Source organism: Pseudorca crassidens, chromosome 17 (assembly GCF_039906515.1).
Source record: "Pseudorca crassidens isolate mPseCra1 chromosome 17, mPseCra1.hap1, whole genome shotgun sequence".
NCBI lineage: Eukaryota > Metazoa > Chordata > Mammalia > Artiodactyla > Delphinidae > Pseudorca > Pseudorca crassidens.
The window spans coordinates 40,201,340-40,218,722 of NC_090312.1; the positions used below are offsets into that span (position 1 = coordinate 40,201,340).

Below are 17,383 nucleotides of genomic sequence, written 5' to 3' on the forward strand. Positions count from 1 at the left end.
CTAAATGACCAAGAGATCACTGAAGAAATCAAAGAGGAAATCAAAAACTACCTAGAAAGAAATGACAATGAAAAACACGACTACCCAAAACCTATGGGATGCAGCAAAAGCAGTTCTAAGAGGGAAGTTTATAGCAGTACAATCCTACCTCAAGAAACAAGAAACATCTCAAACAAACAACCTAACCTTACACCTAAAGCAATCAGAGAAAAAAGAACAAAAACCTCCAAATTTAGCAGACGGAAAGAAATCATACAGATCAGATTAGAAATAAATGAAAAAGAAATGAAGGAAATAATAGCTAAGATCAATAAAACTAAAAGTTGGTTCTTTGAGAAGATAAACAAAATGGATAAACCAGTAGCCAGGCTCATCAAAAAGAAAGGGAGAAGACTCAAATCAATAGAATTAGAAATGGAAAAGGAGAAGTAACAAGTGACACTGTAGAAATACAAAGGATCATGAGAGGTTACTATAAGCAACCATATGCCAATAAAAGGACAACCGGGAAGAAATGGACAAATTCTTAGAAAAGCACAACCTTCCGAGATTGAACCAGAAAGAAACAGAAAATATAATCAGACCAATCACAAGCACTGAAATTGAGACTGTGATTAACAATCGTCCAACAAACAATAGCCCAGGACCGGATGGCTTCACAGGCGAATTCTATTAAACATTTAGAGAAGACCTAAAACATATCCTTCTCAAACTCTTCCAAAATATAGCAGAAGGAGGAACACTCCCAAACTCATTCTACAAGGCCACCATCACCCTGATACCAAAACCAGACAAAGATGTTACAAAGAAAGAAAACTACAGGCCAATATCACTGATGAACATAGATGCAAAAATCCTCAACAAAATACTAGCAAAAAGAATCCAACAGCACATTAGAAGGATCATACATCATGATCAACTGGGGTTTATCCCAGGAATGCAAGGATTCTTCAATATACACAAATCAATCAATGTGATAAACCATATTAACAAATTGAAGGAGAAAAACCATATGATCATCTCAATAGATGCAGAAGAAGCATTTGACAAAATTCAACAACCATTTAGTATAAAAACCCTCCAGAAAGCAGCATACAGGGAACTTACCTCAACATAATAAAGGCCATAAATGACAAACCCAAAGCCAACTTCATTCTCAATGGTGAAAAACTGAAACCATTTCCTCTAATATCAGGAAAAAGACAAGGTTGCCCACTCTCACCACTATATTTCAACATAGTTTTGGAACTTTTAGCCACAGCCATCAGGGAAGAAAAAGAAATAAAAAGAATGCAAATCAGAAAAGAGGAATTAAAGCTGTCACTGTTTGCAGACGACAAGATACTATACACAGAGAATCTTAAAGATGCTACCAGAAAACTAGAGCTAATCAATGAATTTGGCAAAGTGGCAGGATACAAAATTAATGCCCAGAAATCTCTTGCATTCCTACACAATAATGACGAAAAATCTGAAAGTGAAATTAAGGAAACACTCCATTTTACCATGGCAAAAAAAAGAATAAAATGCCTAGGAATAAACCTACCTCAGGAGACAAAAGACCTGTATGCAGAAAACTATAAGACACGGATGAATGAAATTATAGATTATACAAACAGATGGAGAGATACACCATGTTCTTGGGTTGAAAGAATCAACATTGTGAAAATGACTATATTACCCAAAGCCATCTACAGATTCAATGCAATCCCTATCAAACTACGAATGGCATTTTTCACAGAACTAGAACAAAAAATTTCACAATTTGTATGGAAACACAAAAGACCCCGAAGAGTCAAGACAATCTTGAGAAAGAAGAATGGAGCTGGAGGAATCAGGTTCCCAGACTTCAGACTATACTACAAAGCTACAGTAATCAAGGCAGTATGGTACTGGCACAAAAACAGAAATATAGATCAATAGAACAGGATAGAAAGCCCAGAGATAAACCCACGCACATATGGTCACCTTATTTTTGATAAAGGAGGCAACAGTATACAGTGGAGAAAAGAAAGCCTCTTCAATAAGTGATGCTGGGAAAACTGGACAGCTACGTGTAAAAGAATGAAATTAGACACTCCTTAACACCATACACAAAAATAAACTCAAAATGGATTAAAGACCTAAATGTAAGGCCAGACACTATCAAACTCGTAGAGGAAAACAGGCAGAACACTCTATGACATAAATCACATCAAGATCCTCTTTGACCCACCTCCTAGAGAAATGGAAATAAGAACAAAAATAAACAATGGGACCTAGTGAAACTTAAAAGCTTTTGCACAGCAAAGGAAACCATAAACAAGATGAAAAGACAACCCTCAGAATGGGAGAAAATATTTGCAATGAAGAAACTGACAAAGGATTAATCTCCAAAATTTACAAACAGCTCATGCAGCTCAATATCAAAAACACAAACAACCCAATCCAAAAATGGGTGGAAGACCTTAATAGACATTTCTCCAAAGAAGATATACAGATCTCCAAAGGACACATGAAAGGATGCTCAACATCACTAATCATTTCAGAAAAGCAAATCAAAACTACCATGAGGTATCATCTCACACCAGTCAGAATGGCCATCATCAGAAAATCTACAAACAATAAATGCTGTAAAGGGTGTGGAGAAAAGGAAACCCTCTTGCACTGTTGGTGGGAATGTAAATTGATACAGCCACTATGGAGAACAGTATGGAGGTTCTTTAAAAAACTAAAAATAGAACTACCATACAACCCAGCAATCCCAGTACTGGGCATATTCCCTAAGAAAACCATAATTCAAAAAGAGTCATGTATCACAATGTTCATTGCACCACTATTTAGAATAGCCAGGACATGGAAGCAATCTAGGTGTCCATCAACAGACGAATGGATAAAGAAGATGTGGCACATATATACAATGGAATTTTACTCAGCCATAAAAAGAAACAAAATTGAGTTATTTGTAGGGAGGTGGATGGACCTAGATTCTGTCATACAGGGTGAAGTAAGTCAGAAAGAGAAAAACAAATACTGTATGCTAACACATATATATGGAGTCTAACAACAACAAAAAAAACGGTTCTTATGAACTAGGGGCAGGACAGGAATAAGGACACAGACATAATGAATGGACTTGAGGACACAGGAAGGGGGAAGGGTAAGCTGGGACGAAGTGAGAGAGTGGCATGGACATATATACACTACCAAATGTAAAATCGATAGTTAGTGGGAAGCAGCCACATAGCACTGAGGGAGCAGCTCGGTGCTTTGTGACCACCTAGAGAGATGGGATAGGAAGGGTGGGAGGGAGACGCAAGAGGGAGGGGATTTGGGGATATATGTATACTGATGTATGGCTGATTCACTTTGTTATAAAGCAGAAACTAACACACCATTGTAGAGCAATTATACTCCAATAAAGATGTTAAAAAAAAGAAATAGGCGGAAGACCTAAATAGTCATTTCACCAATGAAAATATACAGATGGCCAAGAGGCACATGAAAAGATGCTCAACATCACTAATCATTAGAGAAAAGCAAATCAAAACTACAATGAGGTATCACCTCACACCGGTCAGAATGGCCATCATTAAAAAATCTACAAACAATAAATGCTGGAGAGGGTGTGGAGAAAAGGGAACCCTCTTGCACTGTTGGTGGGGATGTAAATTGATACAGCCACTATGGAGAACAGTATGGAGGTTCCTTAAAAAACTAAAAATAGAACTATCATATGACCCAGCAATCCCACTACTGGGCAAATACCCTGAGAAAACCATAATTCAAAAGAGACACGTGGGCTTCCCTGGTGGCGCGGTGGTTGGGAGTCTGCCTGCCGATGCAGGGGACACGGGTTCGTGCCCCACTCCGCGAAGATCCCACATGCCGTGGTGTGGCTGGGCCCGTGAGCCATGGCCACTGAGCCTGCGCGTCCGGAGCCTGCGCTCCACAACGGGAGAGGCCACAACAGTGAGAGGCCCGTGTACCGCAAAAAAAAAAAAGAAACCAAAAGATACATGTACCACACTGTTCACTGCAGCACTATTTATAATAGCCAGGACATGGAACCAACCTAAATGTCCATCAACAGATGAATGGATAGAGAAGATGTGGCACATATATACAGTGGAATATTAGCCATAAAAAGAAATGAAATTGAGTTATTTGTAGTGAGGTGGATGGACCTGGAGTCTTTCATACAGAGTGAAGTAAGTCAGAAAGAGAAAAAGATATACATGCTAATGCATATATATGCAATCTAAAAAAAAGAAGAAAAAAATGGTACTGATGAACCTAGTGGCAGGGGAGGAGTAAAGACATAAAGACAAACATAGAGAATGGACTTGAGGACACAGGGTGGGAGAGGGGGAGGTGGAAGCTGGATCAAAGTGAGAGAGTGGCATGGACATATATACACTACCAAATGTAAAATAGATAGCTAGTGGGAAGCAGCAGCATTACAGGGAGATCAGCCCAGTGCTTTGAGATGACCTAGACAGGTGGAATAGGGAAGGTAGGAGGGAGGCTCAAGAGGGAGAGGATATGGGGATATATGTATGCATATGGCTGATTCACTTTGTTGTACAACAGAAACTAACACAGTATTGTGAAGCAATTATACTCCAATAAAGGTCTATTTTTAAAAAAATAAAGTACAATTTAAAAAGAAATTAAATTCTTCTCCTAGATGTCAAATATTTAATTTATAGAGCAGCAACCAGTGCAGAAACATTCATTGAGCTATTACTATTACCCTTTGACTCACTAGCCAAGGTTGGTTAACCCTTCACCACCCCTGATGACGTGGGGAAGTTGGAGTGGGTAGGTAATTTCGTTTTCTGTACTACACCACAGAAGCTAGGTAAACTCCTCCTGAATAAACATCCTTGCAGGCCTCTGCAAACCCACACTGAGACACTTATTTCTCCTGGAAAGGGCTCTTTGAGAACACACTCCTCAACATCACCACTACGCAGCAAAAAAGAGAAAAGAAAAGAAAAAGAGAAGAAACTCTGGAGAAACAATTGCTGGATTTGAGATTTTTGCTTATTTATTTCAACAATTAACAGCAATTATGTATGGGGTGAAGGATCTTCATTCACATATGGTACACACTGTTAATGGCAGACTCTAAAAATAATTTCCAGAGTTATTACTCTAGATCTCACACTGTTAATGAGAAAGTGCAGAAGAAATGGTATTGATTACACCCTGCTAATTAGCTGACTTACCTGGGATAGTTTGGGTTCCTTTGGATTAAAAAAAGTGAATTCCTTTCAATGTTTCAAACATTCAAGGTCATCAAAAAATATTAGCTTTGACATTTAAGTGCTTTGAAATTGTTGATGCTTTATCAAAAAGAATGACAGTAATTTTAATATACATGCTTTTAAAAATCCAGGAAGTGATACTCAGAAACAATAAGAGAATAAAGGTGGAAGCTCTTACTCACAAAAACATGCCAGTTAATAAATGTACATAATATGAATAACTGAATTAGAAAAACTCTTGTAACTGGCAATGTAATGACTGATTCAGGCAAGGATCGTCAACACATGCTAAATTTTCACCGGATGAAATTTTGTTAAGGAATATAAGATTCACAAAGTCTCAAAGCATCTCACCATAATTACAACGTATTTCCCCTACAGAGGGGAAAAGGTACCTCTCTAATGAAGAAATCCTGAGATACTGCCTTAGACAAGTGATCAAATTTAGCCTCACTCATAAGGAAAACTGGTATTATTCATTTCCTTACATAATGCAATAGGAGGGACACAACATCATCTATGTAGAATTCTTGCCAAAAATATTTAATTTGAATCTAATAATGAGGAAATAACTCCAAACTGAGGGACACTGTGCAAAACAGCTGCCCTATACTCCTCTAAAATGTCAATGCAATAAAATATTTAAAAGACTAGGGAACAATTCCAGACTTAAGGAGACTAAAGATACATGAAAACTAAATGCAATGTAATATCTTTGACTGGGTTCTGGATTTTTTTTAAAAAGCAGGGACATTAATTATTGAGAGTGGGGGATAATTGGGATCTGAATATGGATGGAATTTACATTATATAATATTTATATGACAATGTTAAATTTCCTAAGTATGACAATGATACTGCATTATGTTAGAGAAGATCCTTGTTCTTATGAAATACAGGCACATATATTATGGTTTAAATGTTTCATGGCTGTACCTACCTTATTTTAAATTGATTAAGAAAGTGAAAGACAGAGAACAAATGTGGCAAAATGTTAAATAATGAATGTAGACGAAGGGTATATGAGTGGACACAGAAAGCAACTAAAAAAATGGATAAGTTAAAATTCATCAACGTTTAAACCTTCTCCTCATCAAAATTAAGCTAAAAACAATAAACAAAAAAGAACAGGTAAGACACCAACTGAGAGAAAATATTTGCAAAACATGTCTCTGACAACGGACTCGCATCTAGAATATAGAGACAACTCCTACTACTGAATAATTTCAAAACAACCCAATTATAAAATAGGGAAAAGATTTGAGCAGACTATTCGCAAAGAAAGATCCAGAAATGTCCGATCAGCATGTGAATGCGCGTTCAACATCATCAGTCATCAGAGAAATGCAAATCGACGCTTCACTGAGGTTCAATACATACGCACCAGAATGGCTAAAATTCAACGGACCGACAACACCAAACTTCAGTGAGAACGCAGAGCACTCTGAACTCTCACGCATGGCAGGTGGCAACGTGAAATGGTACCACCTCTCGGGAAGAAGTTAGGCAATTTCTTACAAAGAGCGTACGAGTCATCTAATATTCTTTCAACTTTACCACAGATTGATATTTTACCCAAAAAAAAGTTGAGGGAAAAATCTGTGATGCTTTAGAATGAGGCTTCAGAAAACAGACATGAGGCAGTATATATCCATTTAGAGTTGGTTCTCTATTCTTCAGATCTTAGATGATTTTTTAATAGTAACTCATTCAACAAATATCTCTTGAGTACCTGCCACGGGCTGACAATCCCCTGTGTACTGAGCGTATAATGGTGTACAAGAAAGACAGTCCAGTCTTCATGGAATTTATATTCTCATGGAGAGACACATATTGAACAAGTAGAGAGAGAGAGAGAGAAGTTACCAAATGTTATTAGGCCTCTGAGCATACAGAGGAGGTGCGAGGTAACAGGAGAGGCCTGCAGGGAGAAATTTTCACTTGCCATCTGAAGATTGAAAGGGAGTCAGCCATACAAAAAGCTGGGGGAAATAGCATTCCAGACAGAAGGGTTAGTGAGTGCAAAGGCCCTGAGGTGGAAAATAGATTGGATGGTGTTTAAATGGAACACTGTCTGCATGTTGGTCAGCTGGCCATAGGTCACAGATCTGAGTCACTATACCTTTGGCACTACATGCAAGAACAGTATGGAGCATTCAAAGTGAGGTCAAAGAGGATAAAAAGAGCAGAACAGAGTTTTAAGCCAAAGACGGAGGGAGTCTACAAGAGTAGGTTCCTGAAATCGGGAGATAACTGGAACCCAGGTCTCTGGAGCACACAGTGAGGAGAGTTCTGGAGCTACTGCTTTTTAAGATATTTCAGTTCATGTCCACCTACCTGCTTAGTCCTGTCATTGTCCAATGATGATAATAACGATGGTAACAACCGTGATTAAGATAAGATGCCAGTTATATAATTCACTAATTGCTTCCCATGTCTCAGGGTCTACATCGAATGCTTGATCCTACATAATTCTCTCAACAACTCTATGAAGTAAACAGTATTCTCCCCATGTTACAGACGAGCAAACAGGTTCGGACATTAAACAAGGTATGTAGACTCAAACAACCTCTAATTGGCTAAACCTGCGTTTGAATCTAGGTCTGTCTGATTCCGGATCCCACTCTCTATATCGTTACCTTTGTTAATCTCCAGTCTTTCTGGCAGTACCTCCTGATTGGTACTTTCTCCAGGGAGCTAAAGAAGCCAAAGGGACAGTTGGATACAAGAGGACCCTTGGAATGGTCTTCAGCTTCGATGAGAGAGAGAGAACAAAAGCACATGCACTCGTAAAAGGCTGACTTGAGGCTCCTGGGGATTATTTTGGTTCATACGCTACACTAGACATTTTTCAAAGGGCACTGCATAAGCAGACAACGTTGTCATAATCCTGAAACCTGAATTCAAAATGCATTAATTTCTTTCTACCACGACAGATTTGGAAAAACATGATGTGGTTCTTAAGCTTGTGCTTTCGAAAATCAGAAAGCTGGAAGGTAGAAGGTGAACATTTATTAATATTTTAAAATTATGAATATGCAAAATATCAACCGAGGATAAATTTTTATATCAAGGTTATGAGCAAAGGAAAAATGACAATCCGTCCTAGGAAAGCAAACAGAACATTAACTATAGCAGCCTTACAAAGCACCAAAGTAATAGCAGTTTGCAATTCTTTTCCAAAATTTACGTAACTATATAGTCTCCTCTCAGATTCCAGAGATTCTATTTTTGATAAGCAGCAATTCAAAAGGTTAGTCACCTCATCTATATTATTATCCAACTTTTATGAATGGGAAATGGTGACACCTCGAATTTACATGTTAGGCAAACCTGACAGGTTGCCTCTAACTCTTTTTCTTCATTCATTCCAGCAACACTGTGTGCCAGGCATTGAGCACAGCCTGGAGACACTGGGGTGAGTAGGACACACAGTATGTCCCCAGGAGAACTTCCAATCCAGAAAGAAACACAGACCAGTACACACACAACCCCAACAGAGTTCGAATAGGCTTAACAGATGGAGGTCAAAATGGCAATACGATGTTAAGGGCTGTCTCCCAACCGGACAGCAGCAATTACAATACTGATATTAAGTAAATTAAGTTCTTCTTTCTCTCTCTTCCCTCCCCCTTTCCTACCAGTCTTCCTTCCTTCCTTCTGTTCTTCTTTCTCCTTCCCTCCTTCCCTCCCTCACTCCGTGTTTCCCTCCCTTTCTTCCTCTTTTATTCAATAAGCATATCCAGTCATTACTTAGCAAGGCTGTATAATAGGAGTACTTTACATGTATGCAAAACTTACTATGTCAGGCAATAATAATATCTCATTTAATCTGCACAAAATGCCCGATTAATTCTCACATTTAATCCTCACCCCATTTTTACAGGTGAAACTGAGGTTCGGAGAGTTTACATGATATGCCAAGGTCACATATCTGTCAAGAGGCTGAGCAGAGACCCAGGCACTGTGACTCTAGAACTGAGGCTCTGAAGTATACTGCCCGAGTGTGTCCACTTACGAAGTTGTATACCTGTCACACTACCTGAAGCAATAATAATTCAGTGATTAAAGGACATTTTGGAATTTCTAACAAAGGCCTTCTAAACAAAGAATTTGCCTTTCAAAAATCAGAGAGAGATAGGGCTTCCCTGGTGGCACAGTGGTTAAGAATCTGCCTGCCAATGCAGGGGACACGGGTTTGAGCCCTGGTCCGGGAAGACCCCACGTGCCGCGGAGCAACGAAGCCTATATGCCACAACTACTTAGCCTGCGAGCCACAACTACTGAAGCCCACGCGCCTAGAGCCCATGCTCCGCAACAAGGGAAGCCACAGCAATGAGAAGCCCACGCACCACAACGAAGAGTAGCCCCCACTCGCCGCCAACTAGAGAAATCCCGTGCACAGCAACGAAGACACAATGCAGCCAAAAATAAATTAATAAATTTTAAAAAATCAGAGAGAGAGAGAAAAAAAAAGGATGATGGGAAGAAAAAAATGCAGTGTTCAATGTGGGTCTTCTCTGGTTTCCCCCCTTGGGAGCACAGTGGCCCTCCACCTGCATAAATGATGAGAATTGGCATCCTGATTGATTACTGTGCATCTGTTATGAGCCTCAGAGTGAATTAAGCAAAAACAAAATAAGGAAAGAAAAGAACCTACTAATCAAGGCTAGCCCAGTTGTACCATTTTGAGTCACGGTGATATTTTCTTTATTTTGTAATCACCAGCAGGCACGTATGCCCCCCAAATTGCAAAAACATTTCAAAACAACTTAAATCAAGCTTGATAGCTAATTATGCTAAGGTCACACCGAAGAACCAAACCACCAGGACATCAAAGATCCCAGACGTAAGTGTAAAGTAGCAGCGTTCATTTTTCTCCCATTAAAAAACAAGGGGAGGGTGACAAGTTTTTTTACTCTCTGAGAATAAACTGGCTTTTTAAAATCATCTAAAATAGACCTCTTAAGACATTTCACCTCTGCTCTGAATGTTTTAAACTGGTCCTCTGATTACAAAAATGTTCATGCTAAAATCTCACCAAGATGCTTTTTTAAGATGAAGAATGTGTTATAAATTGTAATGGTTTTAATCAGAACCCTCTTTGAAGCTATTTAACTCTACGATGTGGCCCAACCATTGCTTCAATTATGCCACTTATCGACTCTGTATTAATTAAGTATCATTATAGGGACTGATTTATATACTTTCTCACAGCTCTCTCACCAGATGGTCTAACATCCTCCACAAACATCACCTGGATTCACTCATCTTTCTCTCCAGCTGAATGTTTAATCAGATCTTATCTTCAAACTGGATCGCTTCTCTATCCCTCCTCTTCACTCTATCAATACAGTACACAAAGGTCAAGTGGCAGAAGACATAAACTAGTAGTAGTTACAAAGACAAGTTCTATCCGCAGCTCATTCCCACCTCAATGCATTCTTACCCAGTATGGTGATGCAATTTTCACAGTAAAGTGAAAGGAGAGCCTATTGCATCCTTACAACTTACAGCCTGAGTTCAATTATCTGGGGCAATGGAGAAAATAAGTAGGAAAAAAATGTATATTTGGCAATGGGAGTACAACAGGCAATTTGGCCTCAGTAGAGTTACTTTCTGAATTATATTTTGTTTGGTCTAATATAAAAATTACTTTGCATTCTTGAGCTCGCAGGTTGAGAAAGCGGGAGGCAGAAGTCCCAAGGTGTACCGCACTGCAAGGAAGCCAGCCTAGAATTTTAAATTGCCTTGGGTGATCCAAAAAGTAGATAATAGAGAAATGAAAATGCTCAACTGTTTTCCTTACAAAATATAAAAGCCAGATTAATGGGACTATCGCACAGCCACCTCAAACTCCAAATGTCTAAAAACCAAACTGGTCATGTTGCCTCCATATGGGTTCCCTCTCCTGACCCCTCTGTCTCTCATCATTCTCTAGTCCCCAAGCTGGGTACAGGGAAACCTGGAAACTGCGGCAGAAGGCACATACCATCAGCAGAAAGGACTTGGTGGCCGATCCACTAGGCTGAAGTTCTCCTTACAGAAAATACAAGACGTCACCCCCAGCTATAGTTCTTTCTCTAAAAACCACAAACCACTATTTTTACATAAAACTCATGATTTTTAAATATCGGTCTGGACTGAATGCAGATTCAGCCTTTGGTGTTCAGTCCTTGCCTTACTGTAAACTTGGACTCCTCCTTCCTCCCTTCAAATGCAGCCAGTCCCCAAGTTTTGATAACTTTTGCAAGCTGTTCTCTTGCTCTCTGTACATGCCCTGCTCGAGGAGTCCCTGCTTCACCGACACCTACTCACATGACTATCCAATTCTCCTAATCGTAAGGCTCAATCAGCAACTGCCTAAGTGCTTGCCTCCTGCCCCAGCTTCTGGTTTCTCTGGTAACTGATGAGCCAACCTGACATCAGGTCCCCCTGTAACTGGTAGCCTCCTCTTCCCCCAAGTAGCAAAAACTGCTGCCCTGTCCTGCCTGCTGTCTGCCGTACACAGTGTGGTGTCACTCCAGCACGTTGCTTCAGACTTGTAAGACTTCCTATCCAATAAACTGTGGTGGTCTCTGTTGCTGTCTCTGGGCTTTTTCTTCAGTCTTGCAGCTGGGCAATTGCAAGGCCTGCTGGGTGCAGCCCAACACCCTCTTGCTGTCTCTTTCTCTCCGTTCCCATTGCTATCATCTATGTCCTCATTACTTCACATCTGCATTATTAGATCAGTGTCCTGGCTTACCTTCTCAAAAGCACGTCATCTACAGTCAGCACACTGATCTTTCTGAAACAGTTCCCAAACTTTCACATACATCAGAATCACCTGGAGGGCTGTTTAAACCACAAACCCCACCCCCAAGCATGTTTTAATTTAATGGGTCTCAAGTGGGGCCTGACAATTTGCAAATCAATAAGCTCCCAGGTGAGGTCGATGATGTTCCAGGGACCATACTTAGAGAAACAATGCACTAAAACATCCCCCTCCAATTCTAACACAATCAATGATTCCTCATTTCCTCCACATTAAACGTAATTAAACTTAAAACTCCCCAATCTGGTACTTTGGATTCTTCATAAATCTGGTCTCTTCCTCTCACCTCAAAATTTCATTTCTCTGATCTCCTATGAAACCTTGCTCCAGTCAAACCGGTCTACTTGTGTATTACCCAGTGCGTGATGCACTCCCATTTTCTTCTCTTGATCAGGTATAGAACGCCTTTCCACCTCCTGCCTCTTGTTCAAGGTCAACCTCTTCATCGAGTACACCCAAAACCTACATTCTCAATGTAGCCAGCCCCCATCAGACTTCTGCTACCTCTTCTAGACTCCTGTAGCATTAGCTCTCCAGCTAAATCTAAAGTGCATGGCATTTAGAGCCAAAGGCTCTCTGGGTATGAATCCTGGTTCTTTCATTAGCTGTGCAACTTGACTAGCCATTTAACCATTCTGAACCTGTTTCTCCCTCAGTAAAAGAGCAATAACAGTATCTATTTCTATTGGGTTGCATAAAGAATTAATTGAAACAAACTATTTAAGCCTTTGGAGAAGCATAAACAAAGTAGGTGTTTAATAAATGTCAATTTCCTTTCTTGGAATTTCCCTGGTGGTGCAGTAGTCAAGAATCTTCCTGCCAATGCAGAGGACACGGGTTCGAGCCCTGGTCCAGGAAGATCCCACATGCAGCAGAGCAACCAAGCCTGTGCGCCACAACTACTGAGTCTGTGCTCTAGAGCCCACGAGCCACAACTACTGAAGCCCGCGCGCCTAGAGCCCGTGCTCCACAACAAGAGAAGACACTGCAATGAGAAGCCCGCACACCACAATGAAGAGCAGTGCCCACTCACCACAACCAGAGATGGCCCACATGCAGCAACGAAGACCCAACACGGCCAAAAATAAATAAATAATTAAAGTAAATAAATAAAACTTTTTAAAAAATGTTCCTTTCTTTGTCCCTTTCCTCAATCATGCGTTTAGCACTAAATATAAAATATATTACACTAATCATGTACATTTTAAGCTTACCCTCCTCTCTTTTAGCCAGACAGAATATTTCTGAGGAACCAAAAACATGTCTAATTCATCTTAGCAACCCTAGTACCTGGCAACTTCTGAGCAAATGGTAAGTTCTCAATAAATACTTACTTAAAAATATGATTAATTTGAGAAATAATGTAAGGCAAGTGGTTCCACAGAGCAGCTTTCCTCTGCAGAAATCAAATCTCTTACAATTACATTTATCCTTAAAATATCCTCCTGTGACAAAGCCAAAATGTATTTTACAAACAGAAAAACTAAAAAAGATCTAATGGGAGTCCCCGTTAGATAGTCCCCACTTGACACTTAATATTGAACAAGAGCAAAGTCATTATAAAAGCATCAATGAAGGAAAAATCTTCTCTTTGAAGTAAATTTGAGCCCCCAAAACACTAATAATGGGAATATAGAGAAATAACGACAAAGAATCCGGAGATAATGCTGGCAACAAGTAATGGACTGCCTTTTGAGGACATGTCATGTAAGCATGTGACTGCTGTACTTCTACAACGGCTGATATTGATATGTGCATTGACAGGTGTCAAGTCACATTGGTAAAACGCATTTCCTGTCCTTTAGGAGAGTCTCTAATTTTGAAATCAAGCAGCGACAAATTTCTATTCTGTTCTCCTGTGTTGCTGACTTCTAACGCTTTTCCTAAACAGGATCCAGCATAACCCATTGCCATAGAGCTAAGGGTGACGCAAAAGATCACTGTGTGTGAACAGTGTGGCAGAAAAAATGGTATAATCTGGCGTATTGGCATCTGGATGTTTTCCTCCAAATACAGAGCAAAGTGCCCCAAGAGTTCAAGCTGATTTCAATTCACTATACAGAGGCTACACGGTCTGGTCAGAGAGCACTAGGAACCGGGTCACCTGCTTTGCTGTAAGAACCCAACCACGACTGATCACATGACCTCAGACAAGTGGATTCCTCCAACAGTCATTTCCAGAGTAACCACCATGTACCAAATATCATACAAGATGATGGGGACACAGAGGTAAAATGTGTAATCCATGTTTTCCTGGAACTTACAGTCTAGTGCTGAGTCAGGCGATTGGAGCAGACTGCACAGTTGTTCCCCAAACTCGTTTTCCTTTCACCGCGAGCATGAAGATAGACCAGATTTCCTAGCCTCCACGTAACTGCATTGTGCCTGGTGGAATGTAAGCAGTGAGGTATGCCGTACCCAGGTCTGGCCACAGAAAACCTCCCCCTTGATTATCGACTTTCTCTCTCCAGTTCCTTATTTGCCAGCTGGATGCAGGGCACCCTGCAGAGGACTCTGATTTCTTAGAGGTGATGGAGCCACAGATGGAAAGGAGCAAAAGTCCACCTGCTGAACACCCTCCTGGAACTACTATGTGAGCAAGAAAGAGATTCCTATTGTGTTAGGTGCCTAAGTTGTTTGCTACAACAGTCAGTCTACCCTACCAAAGCATGAACCCAAACTACCTCCAAGATACTATGATACTGAGTAGCACAGGATGACATGGGATACCCAAAAGAGGCAGCTCGCCTGGGCTGGAGTTGGATATCAGGCAGGGCTCCCCAGAAGAAGAAACACTTAAGATGAATCTTGAAGGACAGTGTGAGATAGTGAAGAAGGGAATAGAAGGTTGCAGAGGAGAAAGCATTTGCAAAGTCGTGAAACTTGGAGGAAATGGGGTGCACTGGGGCAGCCTTAGTGATTCCTGACTAGTAGAGTGTGGAGTGATGTTGGGAGGTGGAGGTGCTCAATATGCATTGGCTGAAATGACTGATAAAGAGCAGAAGCTAGGAGATGTCGTAGCTCCTAGAAATGATGGATAAGGGAAGAGAAAAGAAGTAATCAAGGACCGTCTAATTTATAAGGCAGAACAGATGGCATCCTCTTCACTGAGACAGAAAATGCAGGAGAAAGAGGTGAAAGAATGAGTTCAATTTTGAAAAAAAAGGAAGAGAAGAGAAAAGAAAGGAAAAGAAAAGAATCTGAGATAGCTATGGAACACCCAAAAGATAAATCAGCAGGTAGTTAGATGTATGGACCTAGAACTCAGGCAGTGGACAGAAGAGGTGGGTTTGGAAGGGGTCACCATGCTTAGGGCTGAAGTCATAAGCATGATGGGATTGCTCAGGTAGAATATTAACAGTGAGAAGCCAGAGAAACAGGGAAGAAAAGGGAAAGGAGGAAAGAGGGAAAGAGCAGGAGCTAGAGAAAGAGACATTATGAGAAAGAAGTCATAGAAGCCAAGGAGAAGAGATTGAAAAAGCAATCAATAATAAGGAATACTTCCGAGTGGTGAAATAAGATGATGGCCTGAAAAATGTCCATTATGTTCAACTAGGCAGCTACTTGTGACCTTAACAACTTCCATCTCAGTATTTGGAAGAGCCAGGTTAAAGGGATCTGGAGAGTGAATGAGGGATGAAAAATTACAGATAGGAATATAGAACACTCTTCAAGGAAAACTGGCTCTAAAAAACAAATTAGCCTGAAGTGGACGAAGAGACGGTTTGTTTCGTTTTGGTTTTCATTTTTCAAGATGCGAGACTTAAACACGTTAACATGCTGAATTCTCTGAACTCTTTCTTTATCTTAAAATGGGGATAATAATGCCCCTTCTCCTTGGTCCACTGGATTGTTGTCAGAACAAATAAGATGACGTATGTGAAAGATTCTAAAGTACTATGTAAAGAGCAATGTTATTTTGTATTCGTAAATGTTGAAAATATGGAGTTATAAAAGTTAAGAGTCCACTGAAATATGTCTGGCTATCAAATCAATGAAAAACTTATCATCAGTCTGGATCTGTAAATATTAAGAAAAATGTCTTGAATGCACACGACATGTTGGCAACCCTAAACCTTAAAGGCTAACGACAGATTTCTAAGTCCTTTGCTGGACGAAATTCTTCTGGTGCTCCTAGGTTACAGCCTGGGCTTCCAGATGTCTTCATTATACCAGGAAAACAATGTCAATGAACCCTGGCAGACTGCTGTGCATTAAGTCATCTGGGAGTTTATTAGTCTTATGAGTAGTAGTTGTTAAATGAATATTTCTGGCATTCACCCAGTTTCACAAAGCAACAGAGAAGCTCCATAATTTCGATCTCAGGACCAGTGAAATCATGGTGAATGGCCACAGGGTGCTGTGTTATTCTAAGGGGTGACTGAGGTATTCTGGGAAGTAAGCTAGCCATTTCAGGACTTCCCTCCTGGGAAAAGTAACCATCCGAAAGAATATGGTCCAATCATTATTTCACTAGTCACCAAAACTTTAAAGACTCTACAAAGAGCATTACTTTTAGCACTGTGACATCAGTGTAACTAGGTTTTCTCTCATAAAACTTCTAACAAGTGGTTTTAGCATGCCCCATCTTCCTCCCCTGAGATGATACCTTATCCCCATAAAAGAAAAATGTCCCTTTCCTTTTCTCTGCCCTTTTGGACAACTCCTCTGACTGGGTTTCCTAGTTGCTGATGTGTCCTCAGTTATTTTTAAGGGCGTAGGGTGCTAATTATTTAAGGTCAAGCAGCTGTGACTCCAGCGCCAAAGAGCAATTGTGCAGAATAAAGAAGGCTTCCTTTACAAAGATATTAAAGATCTAGTCTTGAGACTCAAATAAACCCTATTTGCAATTATTTTTACATTTTTTTTTATCTTAGAGAGACCAGGCCACAACACTAAAACGGTGCTTCTTTTATCCATGTTTCTCAAATATTTTATCCTTGATATGTGACACTACGATATGTAGCTATTAAACTAGGCCCAATGTCTGCAGGTCAATTTTTGGACTTTTTATCCACTGCAATGCCGAATTTCCTCCTACAACTGAGGATCAGTAAAGCATGTTGCAATCACCTCAATCAGAAATACAAAGAAAAAGACAAAACTTACGCTGCCCTCAAAATAGACCTTCATAAATATCAAGTATCTTTCATAAGTTTACCTCATTCAATCTTAAAATAATTTTGTAAATGTATTATTGTTAATTATCACCAATTAATAGAGAAGAATGCTGAGGTGCAGAGTTTTAAGAACATTCCCAAGATGGTATGAGATTAACAGATACAAACTACTATGTATAAAATAAATATGGAACAAG

At 40.0% G+C, this 17,383-nt stretch overlaps 1 protein-coding gene across 2 annotated transcripts in view; it reads right to left on the reverse strand.

Annotated features, from left to right (window-relative positions):
- Nucleotides 1-17,383, reverse strand: part of CPQ (carboxypeptidase Q) — a 468,037-nt gene that overhangs the window by 309,642 nt on the left and 141,012 nt on the right. The window lies entirely within an intron of this gene.